Raw genomic sequence first — 18,091 nt, forward strand, 5'->3', positions numbered from 1 at the left:
CCCGGTTTAATTATAACTGAACATTTAGTCAAGGTTTCCTGAAAGTTCTGACAAAACATCTCTAGAAACTGTGAAGTGTTTACATACCTCCTAATAGATAGCTCCAATTCATGGAATTCATGTTTTGCTGACAAAATTGCCAGTAGTACTAAAATCACTAAGCTTGATTAGCTGTGAAGATTTCTTCTTATGTTTGTAATTTTTTTCCAGGGGGGTAGGGGTATAGGGGGTGGAGGGGAGCAGTGTGGAAGAGAAACATGGGACAGGACTACCCAAGAACCATTTACTACAAAACCACAAACATTTTTAAAAAATCCACCTTTGGAAATAAAGATATTCTAGTCATAATTCTTGCTCCTCAAGTGTTAGTTTGCTAGTATTTGGGAAGAAGAGGACAAAAGCAAAACTTTAATTCTCTTCTTCATTGTCAAGTGTAAACATTAAATTTAACTATATCTTTATCAGAAAGCCCACAGGATATGCTCTGCTACTAAGATAACATTGACCGAATAACTTGAATTTTTGGCACTCTCAAATTTTTTCAGCACTTGGTTTTCCAATCTTACCACTCCTATCAAAATATATTATTGTGACTGTTAGAATAACATTTTAATTTATTTAGCCCTTTTAAATAAGTTATTTCATGTTATAGATTATTATTTTAGGAAGTTAAAGTGAGGCATATCTGAAACAGCAGACTCATTCTGCTGCAAAATGCAAGGGGGATTGGAGATTTGCAGTAATTTGGGGAGCACAAAACAAGCCTAGGGTCCCTATAAGGGAAAGTCATTGGAAAATGGTAATACTGCAAAGGCTTCTGGATAAAAGCCTTTTGTATAGAAACAGGTGATTTTTTCTTTTAAAAAAATTTAAGCAAGCCCTTGCCTCCTTATCTTCCTAGAAGCCCTGCAGTCTCTAACCAAGGACAGAAATGCCAAAGACAACTCAGAGCGTTCATTTCTAGCTGAAACATTGATTGGGGATGCAGACTTAGGTAATAAAACTCAGTTATAGGAGTATGAACAGTTAACACAGATTGACTGGGTACTCTTTTTTTTTTTTTTTTGCAATGTAGCTGATCATCCAGTCAAAGGAATATTATTGTAAGAAGAAGATTTCACAAAAATTCAATGAGTGGAAGATTTATAAATAGCATTTTTCAGAGGAAAGCACTAATAAGCAATGAAAGAACAGAAGTGCTGGTTATGAAATCATGTAGAATATCAGGGAATAAAAGTCACCAATATAAGGTTCATTCACCCAGGGGCAGAAAACTGAAATTCTAGAGAACTGATGTTGCGTATTTGTGCACGACCCAATCACAGGCTCATAAAAGTCAGTGAGACTGAACAATCAGAACTCTGATCACTGCCCTTCTATGAGATACGTCAGAAGAGAAGGATCAATATTAAGAGGTAGCTTCTAGCAGAAATTGAAGCCTTGACTGTGCTGGACTCTTCAGTAAGCCACAGCAGAGACAGGCCCAAGACTCATGATGTAGCACAAAGTTACTACAAACCCTTCAGTCTGTCAGTGAGCATCTCTGGCTCCATGGAGAAATGACCCAATGGTCTCCCATGCAAATATCAACCTACCCTGACAGGCCCCCACTCTGCAGCCACTGAGGTATGAAAAGAAACTCCAGTTGTGAGTGGTCCCCAACAGTCCCACAGCAGTGCATGCTCCACAGCCAGTGCTAGTACAAATTAGCATATTTAAAAGGCTTGAATGTTTCTGTAAATATAAGCACTGGGGAAGTTCCTTGGCATACAAGGTAGGCAAGTAACAGCTCCGCTTGTCAATACATGCTGTGCCTTTCTTAGTTATACCTGCTCATTTGTCAGCCTTTATTGTACCCAGAAATTCTACTTCTTGATTTCTTGCTGTGTGTAAATGCTTTTAGCACAAAGCTACAGCCGCATGCCACAGTGTAACATCCAGTAAGCATCGTAGAAGACCCTTGAATTCTAGTTAAATATTGAAGCAAGGGATGACTCAGAGAAATCTTCCCATGAATGCTTGCAAAATAATCCTGGAATAAGCTCCGTTAGACTACAAATATATTTCATCAGCAGCTATCACACTCCTTTTATCTGGAAGGAACTGATTTGTACTACCAGTTGTTAGTACAGCATTGATGTGATCAACAGGATGCAATTTCTTTTGATGCAGAAGACATGTAAATAATAGCAAAGCATGCCCATCACACTGACATTTCCGTGGGAATAGAAAGATGCCACCAAAGTTTGATACGTAAGGGACCATTGCCATCTCAAGGTGCCGCCAAACATTCTCCAGCAGCCTAGAAAAAGAGGTCTGAGAGTGGTTGTTCAGAGTGCATCTGTAGAGATAGTGTAGGCAGAAGGTACCAGGGCCATGTGTCAACAGAGCCTGGATGAACAAAATGTTGGTTCCAGACTACAAGGTTATTTATAAACACTAATGGCTGAAGACTATCCTTTATTGTTCAGTGCTTTCTTCTCTACCTAATCATATTTTCTTTTCATGCTATCTCTCCTTGCTTCCTAAAATTTATTTCCTCCATGCTCTCCTCCTGTTATTTGTCAAGAACACTCCCTTCGTTCTAGCTGTAATTGTCAATTAAGTTATTAACTGATGCCCAGCATGGCTGTGTCTGAATACTAAGTTCCTTATGCATTGTATGAAACAGTGGCAACTAGAGCGTTCAATCAGATCTAAACCTGCTTGCTAACAGCATGGCAAAAAGTAGACAAAGTTATTTCTGTTTATGTGTAGACAATAGAATGAAAATTAAATTTTATGGTTTTATAATCAGAATTCCCTATATTACAAGATAAAATGCAAGTACGTTCATAATTTATTAATATATATTACAATGAATTGAACACTGATGAGTTGGAAAAACAGAGCAAAGGTTTATTTGCTTAATCTAAGTGATACATTGAACTAAAGCAGACAAAACAAACAGTCTGGCAAAATGCTGACAGTGGGTCTAGAATTAACTACAACTGCAAATATGGACAATCTTTGTGGTGAATCACTAATAAAAATAACATTCAGTTAATGATAAAAGGAAGATCGGTTTTGAGATCAGTGAAAACTGATCTGACATTAACTGTTGTGCAAAATTTCAGCTAATGAAAGCCTCCCATCTCTCTCACTAAAAGCTGTTGAGGCAGCACTGAACTTCTGGCAAAAAAGGACAGAAAAATGAAATTGTCAATAAAATTCTCTGGAAGCTTAACAAAGACATTTGAATACAGCCAGATTAAAGTAAATTAAGAAAACATTCCTGAGTTCAGGGTGTACTCAGGGATGTAATACGAGCCTTTCCAGTATCAGCTTCTGAATCTGGAAGATTCTTTAAAATTCTGCCCAGTCATCCAGAAGACTACATTTCCCAGAAAAATTACAAAATAAATCTAGATGAGGTGCCAGAAATTGGGTCCAGAGGCTGAGTTTCTCAGTTTGCTGACAGAAGGAACCCTTGTTAGAAACATAAGGACAGTAAGATACATTGACCTGATAAGGGGGGGCAGGGGGGGGAAGATGGGGGACTTAGTAAAAGGAGATGGGAAAAGGAATCAGTGAACTAATTTTTTATTCGAGAGGAGGATATTTGGTGCCCACAGCACCAACAATATGCCAGCCACCAGTCACGGGAGAACCAGATTAGGTGTGGGCAGAAAAACACATCTGTAATCTGGTAAATCACTTTTGAAAGGGCTCCCCCAAAAGCTATTTACAACCTGACAGATTATTGATGACTTAGTGTAACAGAGGTGCTCATGAAGTTCAAGGCTACCTCAGATCCTTTAACTGATCAGACTTAATTGATGTATGATGATCAGCCAGTAAACTAGTCCAAAGTGTCATTCCTCAGGGGTTACTAATGCATGTAAGACTTCACTGAGGGAAAAACCCAGTAACTTGGCAGTTATCTAAAATATACAGCAACCGCTTTACAGATCCTGCTCAAGACTTCAGCACTCAGAAAAGTACTGGTTGCTCAGCATTTTATTATCTTCTGTGGATTAGCTCTCACATATTTGTCCTTCTAGAAGAAAGATCCCTAAGTAGCAGTCACAGAAATTTTCCAAATGGGTCTAGCTGCCAAAGACTGCCAGTTCCGAAGTCCTCCTCCTGGCTGCCTAAGCCTGCTTCTCCCTTCTAACCAAGCTGAGCTTCATGCTGTGAATGAGGGAAAATTGCAAAGTGAATTTAAATCTGATTTCTCTATGCTTAGCACTCCGAAGTATTTCACTGATCTAATTTAAGGGAAGCCCCAACACTGCGATAATTTATGCTCTGTGCAAAGTTCCCCAAGTGGCAGATGAACCACAGCAGAACAAGCAAGCGTGCAGCAGAATTAGAAACAGAATCACACTCTTCCCAGACAATTTTTCAGAACACCCCTCACATGCTCTGGTGAACAGTAGTGTCCCAGCCTGGCGCTTTATAAACAACTCCTATACTGAATTATTCAGAAGCAAATAATTATGGGTTTTGGTGCTTTTTTTTTCATTGTAGTGAAGAAGTTGGACACAGGACAGTTGTTACCTAATGATCACTCCCAGGACAATATCCTGGGAGAAATATTGAGTAATAATACAGCAAGAACAATTTAAGATCATGAGGGATACATGCAACTAGGGCTGAGAGTACTGCAGTATGCTTGTTTGCTGAAGGACAACGGGAGCTCCAGCTCTGCCAGACAGTTTCTACCCCTCAGCTGGTTTGGAGGGTTCCTTTCTTGCCCTCTCCTCCCAGATTTTCAGTTCAGGTATAACTAGTTCTAGTGTGGAGTCTGTTCAATGAAAAAACTCCACAAAACCAAATAAAAACTTGAAAAAAACAGGTTGGGCTTGTTCAGTCCAAAGCATATACAAGGAGGTGATTCCTCTTCTCTCAGGGAAAATGAAGTGTCCTCTAGCAGTGCCCTACCAAGCAGCTAACAGAATATTTGAGGAAAGAGTGTCCTCAGACATTTTTTAACTACTTAGAACTCTTCAGTATCACAAGTGCATAAAACACTAAATGATGTAAAATCCAGCCCTACACTGTATATGCCATTAGCTCTCCAGAAGATCTTGACGTAAGTTGGCCTATACTCTTGCATTTTCCCAGTCCAGACCTTCACTTGGATTACCATACAGGAAAAACTTCCAAAAATCTGGGGAGTGCCTTTCCAAAGCCAGGGAAGAGCTGTAAAATGCAGCAAATAGGCAAAGATATCACTGCTGCATGTGTTGCATAATACAGCAGTGTCTCATCTTCCAGAGTGTACCACCAGAGAAACATAGAGGAGCACAGTGAGATCCATGAAGGATGCATTATCCATGACTGATTTTTCACACCAACTATTTATATAAAAACAGCTGTCATGAGCAGCAACAGCAACAAAATTGAAACCTAACCTGGGCAGTACATTCCGAGTTCTAAGAGCCATCTATGATGCATCCAGACAAACTGGCAAAAACATCTAGAAAACAGATAGCTGATGAAGAACTGGCCTTCTCCTTACAAAAGCTGCAGATGAAACGTTCCTTAGTATCTGAGTTCAGTCATTCTGACCTATATGTTACCTTAAATGTTGGCACAGCCACACTATCTGAATACTGCAGCAGACTACATCACTTAGCTGAATGCAAATAAACCAGTCTCATATACAGTCTACTGCTGTGGTGCTTCTACTGCCCACAAACTACATGCACCACTGATCAGCGGTGACTAAAATAAGAGTTGCTTCTCTTTGCAACACTAGATTCAATCTGTCTTCATCTGTTCACAAGAGGTCAAAAAGCTGCCAAAATGAAAATTTGTAATAGCCTCCACAGTGAACTACTACATACCAATGACAGGTAAGCTCTTATTCTTAAACTATCCTGTAAAATATTATATATCCTTCAACGCTTTTCATAGGTTGTGGAGGTGCAGTAGCATACAACTGTGACAGTGTATGAGCAATGCTACATCTTACAAGGATTATTAACATAACCATTGTGGCCTCCAATCCATTTCGAAGAGATTAGTCTCAAAATGTTAGAGAATACCCTTGTTAATTGTGATCTTCCATTTGACATACACATCCGCACCCACATACAGTTAATTATGATTGATACAGCCTCCCTGATCCACAACAACTACAGTCATGTTCTTAAGAAAAATGACTTTTATCGGTGATAACAAATTGAACCCTTATCATTGATCCTATCACCTGCTTTTCTAATTTTTTTTTTAATTTTTATTTTTATTTTATTTTGCACCATTACAGCCTGTTCAGTGAGGTCACTGAATTGGCTGCATTGTGACCATGGCTGGTTTCTCCAGACGGGGTGTGTGTAATGAGGCTACGGACAAGTCCAAGTGACAGTGTACCCTGTAGAGCAGTGCCCTCTAGTTTGATTTGATGTCAAATGCTGTTGACATTCAACATTTACACTTGTTTGTTTTGCCAAGACACAGATTTATTAGATAATCTCTCCTGTTGATACTGTTGTGTAACAAATTAAACACTTATTAGCACATGATACATAACCCTAAGGTACCATGTCCTTGATGAATTTTCTAACCAGCAGCTCAATTCTCTTCCACATTTTGGAGCAACAAATATTTAAGAATTTTACTAAAAGCATATCAGCTTCACCACGGTATACAGAGACCCGCATTTAATAACCTGATGGTTGAAACACATGACCAGAAGATAAAGGAACATAGCCAGGAGCTCTTATTACATGGATGACTCAATATTATATTTATGCAATTGCTTAGGGGTTATTATACCATTAACGTTAGCATTAATGCAGGAAAAAATGTTCCCAACAGAAACAGTTTGGCAAAAAAAACCCATGAAGCATTTGAACTTCTGACAAATAATATTGACAGGATATTTTGTCCCAATCTACGTATCGTAGATTTGAGCCGTGAGAGGGATGAACACGTCAGTATAATATTCTCCCAAAGTCACTACATTTCAAAACACAATTATATCCCAGTGTTGTGGGAATTTGTTTTTCTGACTGATTTCCTATGCACGTCAGGGTCCTGAGGGCACCAGCAGGCCTTACAGCCTGGCCCAGCCTCCCCCAGGGCCTCCCCCACCCCTGACCATAGCCCAGGAGCCCATTTCATCCAGCCCAGAGCCACCAGTCCATGCTCCTGCCTGGCTGTGGACCTTGCTGAATGTGACCCCTACCCACAGGCCAATGTCCTGGCCCAGCCTCGGCCCGTCCCTGTACCCAGGGCACAGCCCGATGCCCGGGACTGGGGCTGCCTGGCTCTCTGGCTGGCTGCTGGGATGGGGCCTGGCTGCCAGGCCCTGCCCTGCTGTCCCAGGGAGCCTTCACACCCCCGTGGAGCTGCCAACCTGTGCGGTGCCACGACAATTCAAATGCAAAAACATAACTTGCTTTTTTGGAAAAAGGATTTCTCTGAATGATTTTAAATTCAACAGCACACAATGAAAACTGAAAAAAACTACAGCTGAATTTTGTTTTCAGACCACTGTAAGAACCATAGCACGTATTAGCTCCAGTTTGTAAATGCATGACTAAAGAGGTACCAGAAATACAGATGAAAATAATGAATGGTGAAATATCACAGCCCCAAAATAAATCTGATATAGAATTATATGGCACAGCCTTTTTCCTCCCTCTCTCTAATAGTATCTCTAATGTGTGAGAATTTACCCCATGTTTTTCTGCTCAGCGGCACATTTTTATATGATGAGTAATTCATATTAAGCACTTTAGGCTTCCTCAGTGTTACCTGTCCATTTACCACTGTGACAGAAAGCAATGTTATAAAGATCAAGGCCAAGTGGCATTAAAAAGGTGAAAGCTCGCATTCAAAGCAGCATACCACTTACGCATGTGTGAAAAAACAGCAAATTTGACTGTCTATCATCTCAGACATGATACAATTAGGTGATAACTGATAGATAGCTTGGAAAGCATATACATTATCTGAAGAGAGGATAAGTGCCTATATGGACAGCTGCTTAAAGCTGATTGATAGAATGTTTTTGAGGTAATAAGGGAATCAGGCTGCAGAGCCTTGGTTAATCACAACAGGACACCTTTGATCTGACTTATATCAGCTACGGAAATGGTGTTGCTAAACAAGGACAGAGACCACAAAAGATCTTAATGCAACATTTACCACAGACTGGATGAGTGACACTAATGGCCATGCATGCTTAGCATGTGAGCAGAGTTATTAACTAATTAGGTGATATATTATACAGATGAAAGAGATAAGGCTGATAAACAAACCTTAGTGATTAGGAAACAATAAACTTGGAGTTACAAATCCTTCTCCGTGGTCACTGAACTAACGCTGCCTCAAGAGAGGGCTGCACAGGGCGCACCACCAGACTTCTGCTTGTTCCTTGCCACATTAGATCATAAAACAGTCTGAATGATGAATCTGAAGTCTAGTCAAGTATTATGTCTGGGCAAAGTAGGATAAGTGGTTTCTGGAAGACGTGCAATTGGAAGCAGCCACCTGTAAACTGTAGGAAGAAAGGCTGAACATATAGCTATATTGGGTCAGGTTGTCAAGTCCAATACTCAGTCTTGAACAGGAGCCCAAGCAGATGCCTAAAAGTGAATATAAAAGTAGTGTAAGCAGATAGTGATGCTTTTGAAAAGCGTTCATCCAGACTCCAACAACTTACAGCTCAGGGACCCTTGAGCCGAATATATGTATTGGGTTTGCGTGGCAAGGTTTTGGTAGCAGGGGGGCTACAGGGGTGGCTTCTGTGAGAACCTGCTAGAAGTTTCCCCTATGTCTGATATAGAGCCAATGCCAGTCGGCTCCAAGACATACCCGCTGCTGGCCAAGACTGAGCCCATCAGCAACGGTGGTAGCGCCTCTGGGATAACAGATTTAAGAAGGGGAAAAAAGTTACTGTGCAGCAGCATTTACAGCTGCAGAGGGGAGTGAGAATATGTGAGAGAAACAACTCTGCTGACACCAAGGTCACTGAAGAAGGAGGGGGAAGAGGTGCTCCAGGCGCCGGAGCAGAGATTCCCCTGCAGCCTGTGGTGAAGACCATGGCGAGGCAGGCTGTCCCCCTGCAGCTCATGGAGGTCCATGGTGGAGCAGATATCCACCTGCAGCCCGTGGAGGACCCCCCGCCAGAGCAGGGGGATGCCCAAAGGAGGCTGTGACCCTGTGGGAAGCCCGTGCTGGAGCAGGCTCCTGGCAGGACCTGTGAACCTGTGGAGAGAGAGGAGCCCACGCTGGAGCAGGTTTGCTGGCAGGGCTTGTGACCCCGCGGGGGACCCACGCTGGAGCAGTCTGTTCCTGAAGGACTGCACCCTGTGGATGGGACCCACGCTGGATCAGTTCGTGAAGAACTGTAGCCCGTGGGAAGGACTCGTGTTGGAGAAGTTCATGGAGGACTGTCTCCCGTGGGAGGGACCCCACGCTGGAGCAGGGGAAGAGTGTGAGGAGTCCTCCCCCTGAGGAGGAAGGAGCGGCAGAAACAACGTGTGGTGAACTGACCGCAACCCCCATTCCCCATCCCCCTGCACTGCTGGGGGGAAGGAGGTAGAAAATTCAGGAACTCAGTTAAGCCTGGGAAGAAGGGAGTGGTGGGGGGTTTTTTTAGATGTGGTTTTATTTCTCATTATCCTACTCTGATTTGACTAGTAATAAATTAATTTTTTTTTTTTCCCCAAGTCGAGTCTGTTTTGCCTGTGATGGTAATTGGTGAGTGATCTCCCTGTCCTTATCTTGACCCATGAGCCTTTTGTTATATTTTCTCTCCACTGTCCAGCTGAGGAGGGGAGTGATAGAGCAGCTTTGGTGGGCACCTGGCGTCCAGCCAGGGTCAACCCACCACAATATATTTAACAATTCTCGGAGGATTTCTCTCCCATGATCATGTCTTGTGTGCCCTAAGCCTTCTGGCACTCACAACAACCCCCAGAAGTAAGGGGCTCCTCAGGTCACCAATATGGTGTGTAAGGAGCCTCATCATCATCATCAGATCTCTTGAACCTGGCTTCTATTAACTTAATTTGAGGACTTACACTCTTGTATACGAAAAGATCCTAGCAATCAATTATTTTGCATCCAAGCTACTTTCATCTAACACACTTTTATTGTATCTCCTGTCAGCACTCTCTGTTGCGGGCTGGAGGCTCTTTGGTTTAATGAGTAATTCCTGGAATGTAAGCCATCTCATATTTCTAATCAACCTTGTCACATTCTTCATTGTATTTTTGCTAGTTCTACTAGATTGGTTTTTTTAGATGGGGAGGGGCATACAGTCACTTATAAAACTGCTACTGATTATTCTCATCTAGATTCTTTCTTGTCTCTTTATCCCTGAAAAGGACTTTGTTTTTATTCAATGGTAGTTTCTTTAGGACCCTGTGGTAAGGGAGCTCAAAGAACACCTCTTCAAGATGCAGGTAGACTAGACTGAGCGGATCTTGCTCCCTGTGGCTCAAGGTTCCTAATGCCTCTACACAATTACTCCTCTCCACACATTTATCCAAGTATCCAGGAATCATTCTTTATTACAGTTTTCTACTAATTTGGCTGTTACAGATAACAGTATTAGTAGATTTTAGTTCACCTAGATCTTCCGTACAAGTTCCTCTAGATCTTCCATACAGCCCTTTCTAAAATTACCATCACATCTGAGACCTTTGAGTCCTGAAGTGCAAGGGGTTTTTAAACACGTGGCTACCCACTCCAGTTAACTAGTTCAGAGATTTCATCCTTGAGCTGAACTTTTCTAAGTACTGGTTCAATACTGTCTGCTCCTGGCAATCTGCTGTAGTTCAGTTTCTGTTTGTTCCACAATTTCTTCCACTAACACTTCACTTTGAGTGAAATACTGATGAATTCCCTCTCAAAAGAATTCCAGCATACAAACGTCTTGAAGCTCATGTGCATTGAACAAAAACCTCATTTAGTTTTTCTGATAGATGTTTAGCTTCTCTGAGTGTTCTTTTCACATTGTGGTATCTATTGACCCAGCATACCATCTAGAAGGCTACCCCCTCCTGATGCCTTTAAAAAGGGTTTTTACATTGGACTTGGGTTTTGGTTTCTGCCTTTTGCTAGCTGTTCTTCCAGATTTCTTGCCTGTTTTATTATGTTTTACATTCAACTAGCAAATGCTTCCAATGCTGTTTGAGCTTTCTGAAAGATATCTTTTTGCTTTTATTAACACTTTTCTCTTTATGTTGATATTTAGTCATGCCAGCATCCTTTTGCATTTTCTCAGGGGTTTATATTTATTTATTGGGTAAGTGGTGTGCATTTGCTCTGTACCTCTGCTATGGTGTCCTTAAATATCAGCCAGAAACATCCAAAACTACACAGTTGGCCATCCAAGAGATACAAAACTGATTCTGCATGCTGTCACTCTGCTCATTTGCTCAGCTTAGTGAAGACAGAAGGATTTCAAATGTCATTTTAATTTCCTTCTAAATACTCCAAAACTTTCTCTAAGCTATAATCTCAGAACTTTCGTATCTTGAAGATACTTCTTCCCTTTCATTGCCGAGGTCTCTAATCCCTACACAAGCTTGCATATCTGTAGGTTAGTCACCAGTGTAAGTGCCTAAGGATTGCACAGTAATGCGATAGAAGGGCTGTGCTCTCCCATCTTACAGTAGGGAGGGAAAGAGGTCAAATGTAAGGAACAGTCTCTACCCATTCTTCATCTCCCAATTGTGTGTAAAGCAAAGACAAGAGATTTGATCCTTCTGTTATGGAGAAGTGTGTAAGATGAAAAGATTTCATGTGACATACTACAAAAATTGAACTTTCTTGATTTGGGAACCTAACTATTAAGGAACAAGGGACTGGGCTAGAATTTGTGTCTTTGCTCTTCTATAGAGCAATATCTGGTATTCAGACTCCCAAATGTTGTTTAGCTACTGAAGACTAGTAATCTCACAATTTTTTTTCTTTAAATGAAAGTGCAGTCTCTATTATATTCTTTCCCTATCTTTGTCTTCTCTCATCTTGAGTCACACTGACAGCTAGACGGTTTTTGAAAAAAATGCTAGAAAGAAATGGAGAAAAACTACAGCAGTTTTCCTATTTCTATTATCAGAAGGTAAGACTGAACAAAAAGAGTCAGTGAAATTGTTAGGTTTCAGTGAGATCACCATCATTTTCCCAAAAATTCTCATTCTTGCCATGAAATTATATGGTTACGGTTTGTAAATAATACCAGCCAGAATCTGATCTCGTTTGCGTCAAATTCAACCAAGGACAGCTGCGCCAGTGTGATGAAACCGAAATCAGAAGCTGATCTCTTTGCAATCCTTGGGTCCATTCTTTCTACAGAACCCCAAAGGCCTTGGCAAACACAAACTATTTATCGTGCCTTCTGGCTAGTACTACAGCAATTACAGTCCCTGAGACATGGGAATTCAGTGACTGTTCCCTAATGTCCGTATCTTAGAGCACCTTGCACTGCACTGCCATGGTGCCTTAAAAATAGGGCATTCCCTAAAAGGTAGGAAGGTAACACAGGACATGTACTGGAGACCTGTAACCAGGCACAGTTCTCACTCCCTGGCCCACCCTACATCTAGATCTGTGTGTGTAATGTCTGTGAGTACATAATAAATGCCCAAACAGCAATCTAGAATACAGGCCATACATAACAGCCACATTCAATGACAAAAACAAGACGGATGTGTGAGCTAGGGAAGGATGCAGGACAGAGAAGTAGAAACAGTAATTACATTTAAATGAGGCTAGTTCTTTAGTCTTAAAACTTTCTGCACATGCAATCAATTTTCTCTCTCTAAAATTAAATATTGTATAGATAATGATTTCCAGTACATCTACAATAATTCTGTCTCTCTTATCTTGCTTTCTTAATAATGCAGTAAAATTATACAAATTTTATTGTAAATAAATTGTGCAAAACAGCATTAGATAATAAAGTTGTGCTTTTTCCCCCAATATAATATAACAAAGATTTGGATAAGATTTCAGACTGCAAGTTGCAAGAAGCACATGGCACCTTTTACCCGAAAAACCACAAAAGAAAAATTTTCAGGGGAAATCTGGAACCCAACACTAATATTTCACAATAAACCAAGACTTGTCAGAATACGTTATTATGCAATGACATGCATAAATTTATATGCCACAATTTAATTAGTTTTTACTAATCTGCATATTGTAACAAATAAATAACATACACCTCTATGTGATTCTGCTCAAATGGTGTATAACCTGCTATTAATAATTCCCAGTAAAAGATACAATTAGTACATACTACCATGTTTCCATACAAAATCCTTGAGGCATTATTGCAGCTTCAACTACAACAACAGATATTAACATCTTCTCCCTTTTTGATATCTTTACTAAAGCAATTAAAATGATAACTCCAATCACTTAATACCTAGATAAAAAGCTTGATTTTATTCTATTATTCTGGGGGAATTTTTTTTGCATTGCAAAATTCTCAAATTTAAAGAAAACAACATGCAATGTCAATCTAGTTTTCATCTGCACAAAACAAAATGTAGTTCCTTTCATGACTTACCTTCTCAGAAATTTCTTTAAGATTGCCAAAGACTATGGAGTCAAAAAGGCATACGTCTGGGTACAATAGGAAGCCTTTGCTTCAATATTCTGAATACTCAGGCTTCTGAGTAAACCTGCAATAAAATTAAGCATGGAAAGTTAATGCAATATTTTAGAGTTGCTTTCCATGTCTGGAAATAACTCTGCAATTCCTTTGATTTGCGTGGGTATGGTATCACTCTGGATCTTCAGCCTCACATCAAAAATAATGTACTATTTCAATTCTGAAAGCATACATGTACTTTCCTCCCCTGGTTCCCCAACCGACATCGAAAGCATCCCACTGAGAAGTACTTACACATCAATACATCAAAAATTTGAGGTACAAGCAGATATAGACACGGCAGGATAGAAGCGTGCTGTAGCAAGCATCTTAGGATTCATTCCTTTTTTCTTAGCAGTCCAAAATTAGGTGAACATTTTGTGTTGCTTTCTGAGAGGAAAATGAAGCACAGCTAGAAGGTATTACAAACCATTCTAAACTGATTTTTTTCATAAAAGCCTTCTACCATCTAAATGAAACTACCATTCCCTTCCTAAATTATTTGAGGAAGAGGAACATGTCACAGAGTCTAGTCTGTCATGATATTACTATTGAATTGTGCATCTCTTCACAGTACTTTCTGTAATACCACATCTCTACAAACCTAAATTCTTCAGAACAGGTTAACTACAATATATTTAATGGACTAATTGCTACTAAATCTGAAGTATTTCTAGTTTCTAGCAACAGGGATGCTACACCCACTGAAGATTTTAGCTGGCCAAAATGACAACTTGTCCTGAGAATAGGAGACATTTAGATGTCCTAGCACTTGCGCACTACTAAAAGTTCCTCCTCGCTGTTTGGATCTCTCCTGGGGGACTCTCCCAGTGGTTATTCTGCAGGTTCCGTCCTGCTGACACAAAGACGTGGAAGAACCAGGCTTTCAGACTCCAGAGAACAGCTCAAGGGACTTATTTCCATGCTGAACTCTTAATGTTGTTCCAGGGGTAAAGAGTAGCTTTGCTTTTGTTGCAACGTATCAGAAATACTAAGGTTAAAAAGTAGGTTGGTTGTCATATCTGTGGCATGCCTAAGCCCTTGAGTGCAGATGCAGGGGGATCCTGCCATTTTATAGGAAATTAGTGTAGAGTAGCAAATGGCATCAGTCAGCTGGTAGGAAATGAGATGCAAAAAACAGTTTAAAAGGTGGCTGGTTTTTTGTGTTCTTTATCCTAAGGTCCAGCATTACAAATTAAGTCTCAATGTTGATGAAGTGGCAGTAGCTAGTACTATATCTTTTAAACCATTCACCTCACAGAGCCTGCTAGGGGATAAATAACACTTAATCTGGCTAGTTTTCTGTTCCCACAGATTTTCTGTTTTCCTAGGAAGAAACTCTGCTTCCATCAAATAACAGCAAAACTCCTATTGATTTGCAGCCAAAACATAATTAATCTTTAGGTTATTTTAAGGCTCAGTTCTAAAAGCTAGAGATAATACTACCCAATTTGGTCAAGAGGAGAAACAGGAACACTAAGGCTTAGTGGCTTGCCTGATAATTTTGCAGTCATTCAGTGGCAGAACAATGATTAAGATGTTTTCATTCCCTTTCCAAATCCATTTGAACATGCTGTTCCTGTGTGAGACATTTGGATCTAAAGATCCCAGTTTTCACCTGCCACTTCAAGAAAGTTATTTGCTTCAGTTGCTGGGTTTCCAGCATGGCCACAAAATGGCACAATGGAGGCAATGATTCAGGTATAACGTAGTTATAACTGCAGTCTAAGAAAGCCTTTTCTCCTACAGCTTTATGCTGAATTTCTTCATGAACCACCTCAGAGAAATCCAGATAAAAAACAGGAATTTTGAATTCCAATGTTTCCCCATTTTTTAAATATTATTGTCCTCTTTTTTCATATTTTCATCACAACACTATATTCAAACAACAGTAACAAAGAGGCAGAGAAAGGCAGTTGGTTGTAAAGGTGAAACCCTTAGGGTAAACAGGAAACTAAATATATCAGTCATGACAAGAAGGATCCTATGGGAAAAAATACACAGTAATTTTTTTCCTAAAGTTCTCTTGTAATCAAATGACAAAACAAAAACTGAAGAGAAAGCAAAAGCAGAATGTTTTAGCCAAAAATTGTGCAATATTTCTTATATTTCTTTACAAAAGAAATCCATCTGAGATCTTTGCTCAGCCATGCTCAGGTTTTCTGTGGTCTTTGTTTAAAAGCTACACAGAGAACAACTTTGACTTACATCGAGTGTAACATGTAGCTTTCATGCTGAAATCATCATATTCAAACTGATGCTTAAGATCTTTTCTCAGATATGTCTCATGTCAAATTTACAACTGTGAAGGGAACCATTTGTTCTACTTCTCCTACAACCATTTTTTGTTATTTCCTGTAACACACAGAGTCTGCTCTTGCCCAAGAGGGCATTTAAATTCTTCTGGAAGAACCATGTCCCCTATGATATCTGCAAGGAATGAGCAAGGAGATACTTAGACTTTATGCAATTCATCTACTTGGTAGTATCAATGGAACGATCAAATGTTAGAAAAGAGAAACTTACCATGTAGTTCAGATTTTCCTTCAAAAAACCCACCCTTAAAAGTCAGAAAAATTCCACCTTTCAAAATATGTTGTCTGGACTGAGGATGTACTCTACTCGACCTCTGTCCCAAGCTGTTTTTGTTGTTTCATTTAAAATATCACTCAGGTCATTGTGTGTTCTGATGTTGCTAACATTCATTATTGAAACCAAGTGTTTTCTATTGAAAACCACGCTTTCTGTCCCTACAGGCTTTCTCCTTAGTAAGGAGAAGAGGCTTAATGAGGTTTTCTTGTAAGCTAATTCCAGTAATAAATGCATGAACTGAGAACAAGAAAGAAAGTATGAGAGACTGCTGATTCCCTGTTTTCAGGGTCTTCCTTTCAAAACAACATGTTCTCTTTAGTCCTCAAATGCTGTGGCCCCATGAAAGGCCATGGACTTCAGAAACATAAAGGCTTAACAAACTCTCAAACAGGTAACACATGCTTTGGTTCTAGTTCTGTAGGCAGTAACAGAACCACAATGTTATTTCATATTATGGGTGTAAGCTACAGTAGAAACAAGGAAGAATGTCCCTTATATGTGAAAGTGAGACACCGGCACAGACCAGACTTTGTTCTGACACTCAGGCTGGAAAATGAAATGAGACATTTAGCTGTGGCTTATGATAAAGGTGTGAAGGAAACAAGCAGCAGTCAATTGCCTACTGCATGGATGAAAAAAGAAAGCAAAGTTCTGCAGAAGAAAACAAACATGATAAACACAATGATATCTCCCATCTCACCGCCTTATAAGACATAGAAAAGTATAAAGCAGTATCAGACAAAGCCAGTCTGGACAACCTATTATATTCTGTGACAAATTTTAACCCCATAAAAGATGCAACTGCTTCTGTATGTATTGTTTGGATTGTATGTGACTAAAATGACCTCCAAAGGTCCCTTCCAATCTCAACCATTCTGCAATTCTGTGAGAATTAATAGAAAATAGGATCTTCCTGTGATTCCTTATTATAACATACTTCTCAGCATTATCAGACAGCAAACAAAGTGCTGACATTTCCAGGGAAAAATAGACTCAATTTTGCAGTGCTAGCGATATTTAAATATGGAGGACAGGAAAGTTACATTGACTAAAAAGTTTTGGGGTTCGTATTGTACCCTGGTGATAACTTGAATTTATTTTAATGAAAACTAAGTTATCTGACAGGGTAAAAATTTGCTCTCTTCCAAAGGAAGTGTAAGGAAGATCTTGCATATCTCATTCAGCAAGTCACAACCACAGGGACAATCCAAGGTATCCCAAAAAGAATTCCAAATGACTGAGGGCAAAACACTGAAGAGCTAAAACAGTGTAAGAAATAATACACATATGATCAGTGAGTTTAAGGGATGAGCAAAGTCTGGAGATTTGAAGCCAAAGTAGATATTCTGTGAACTACTTCAAATCCTGTAAGAAAGATCTGTTCTTCCCTGCTGCTTTAATACTGATCTAATGTTAAAAAAGAATAAGTGAAAAAGTTAATTTTTTAGTACACCATCTAGAGGTAGGTCAATGGCAGTAACTAAAAACTGAGAGACACAACAATTCAAATAGGTGGACAGTTGGCTTACTGAGGTCCCTCCTTGTGTTTAAGTCTACATTTTTTCCAAGATGGACAATACAAAAGATACAGGTAAGGGAAGATGCAACCACATGCCAGAGATGTAAATCTGACATATCTTCATCTTTGACATCAAAAGGGTTCATACTGCTGTCATAGATGAGTCCTTTGCAAGTTTTAATGCCTTTGGTTCCTTATCCCTGCAATGAACTGCTTTATTCTTGACTTAGGTACCTGACTTCTACTGATTTGGGAAAATCACCTAAAAGAAGTGGAGTTTAGGGCTACAGAAAAGCTGTAGAGAAACAGAAATTTAGTTCTGATTCCTGGCTGCTAGAATATTGGTTTTCTCAAGAACTGGTTCCACCAAACCA

Source organism: Gymnogyps californianus, chromosome Z, assembly GCF_018139145.2.
Source record: "Gymnogyps californianus isolate 813 chromosome Z, ASM1813914v2, whole genome shotgun sequence".
NCBI classification, from domain to species: domain Eukaryota; kingdom Metazoa; phylum Chordata; class Aves; order Accipitriformes; family Cathartidae; genus Gymnogyps; species Gymnogyps californianus.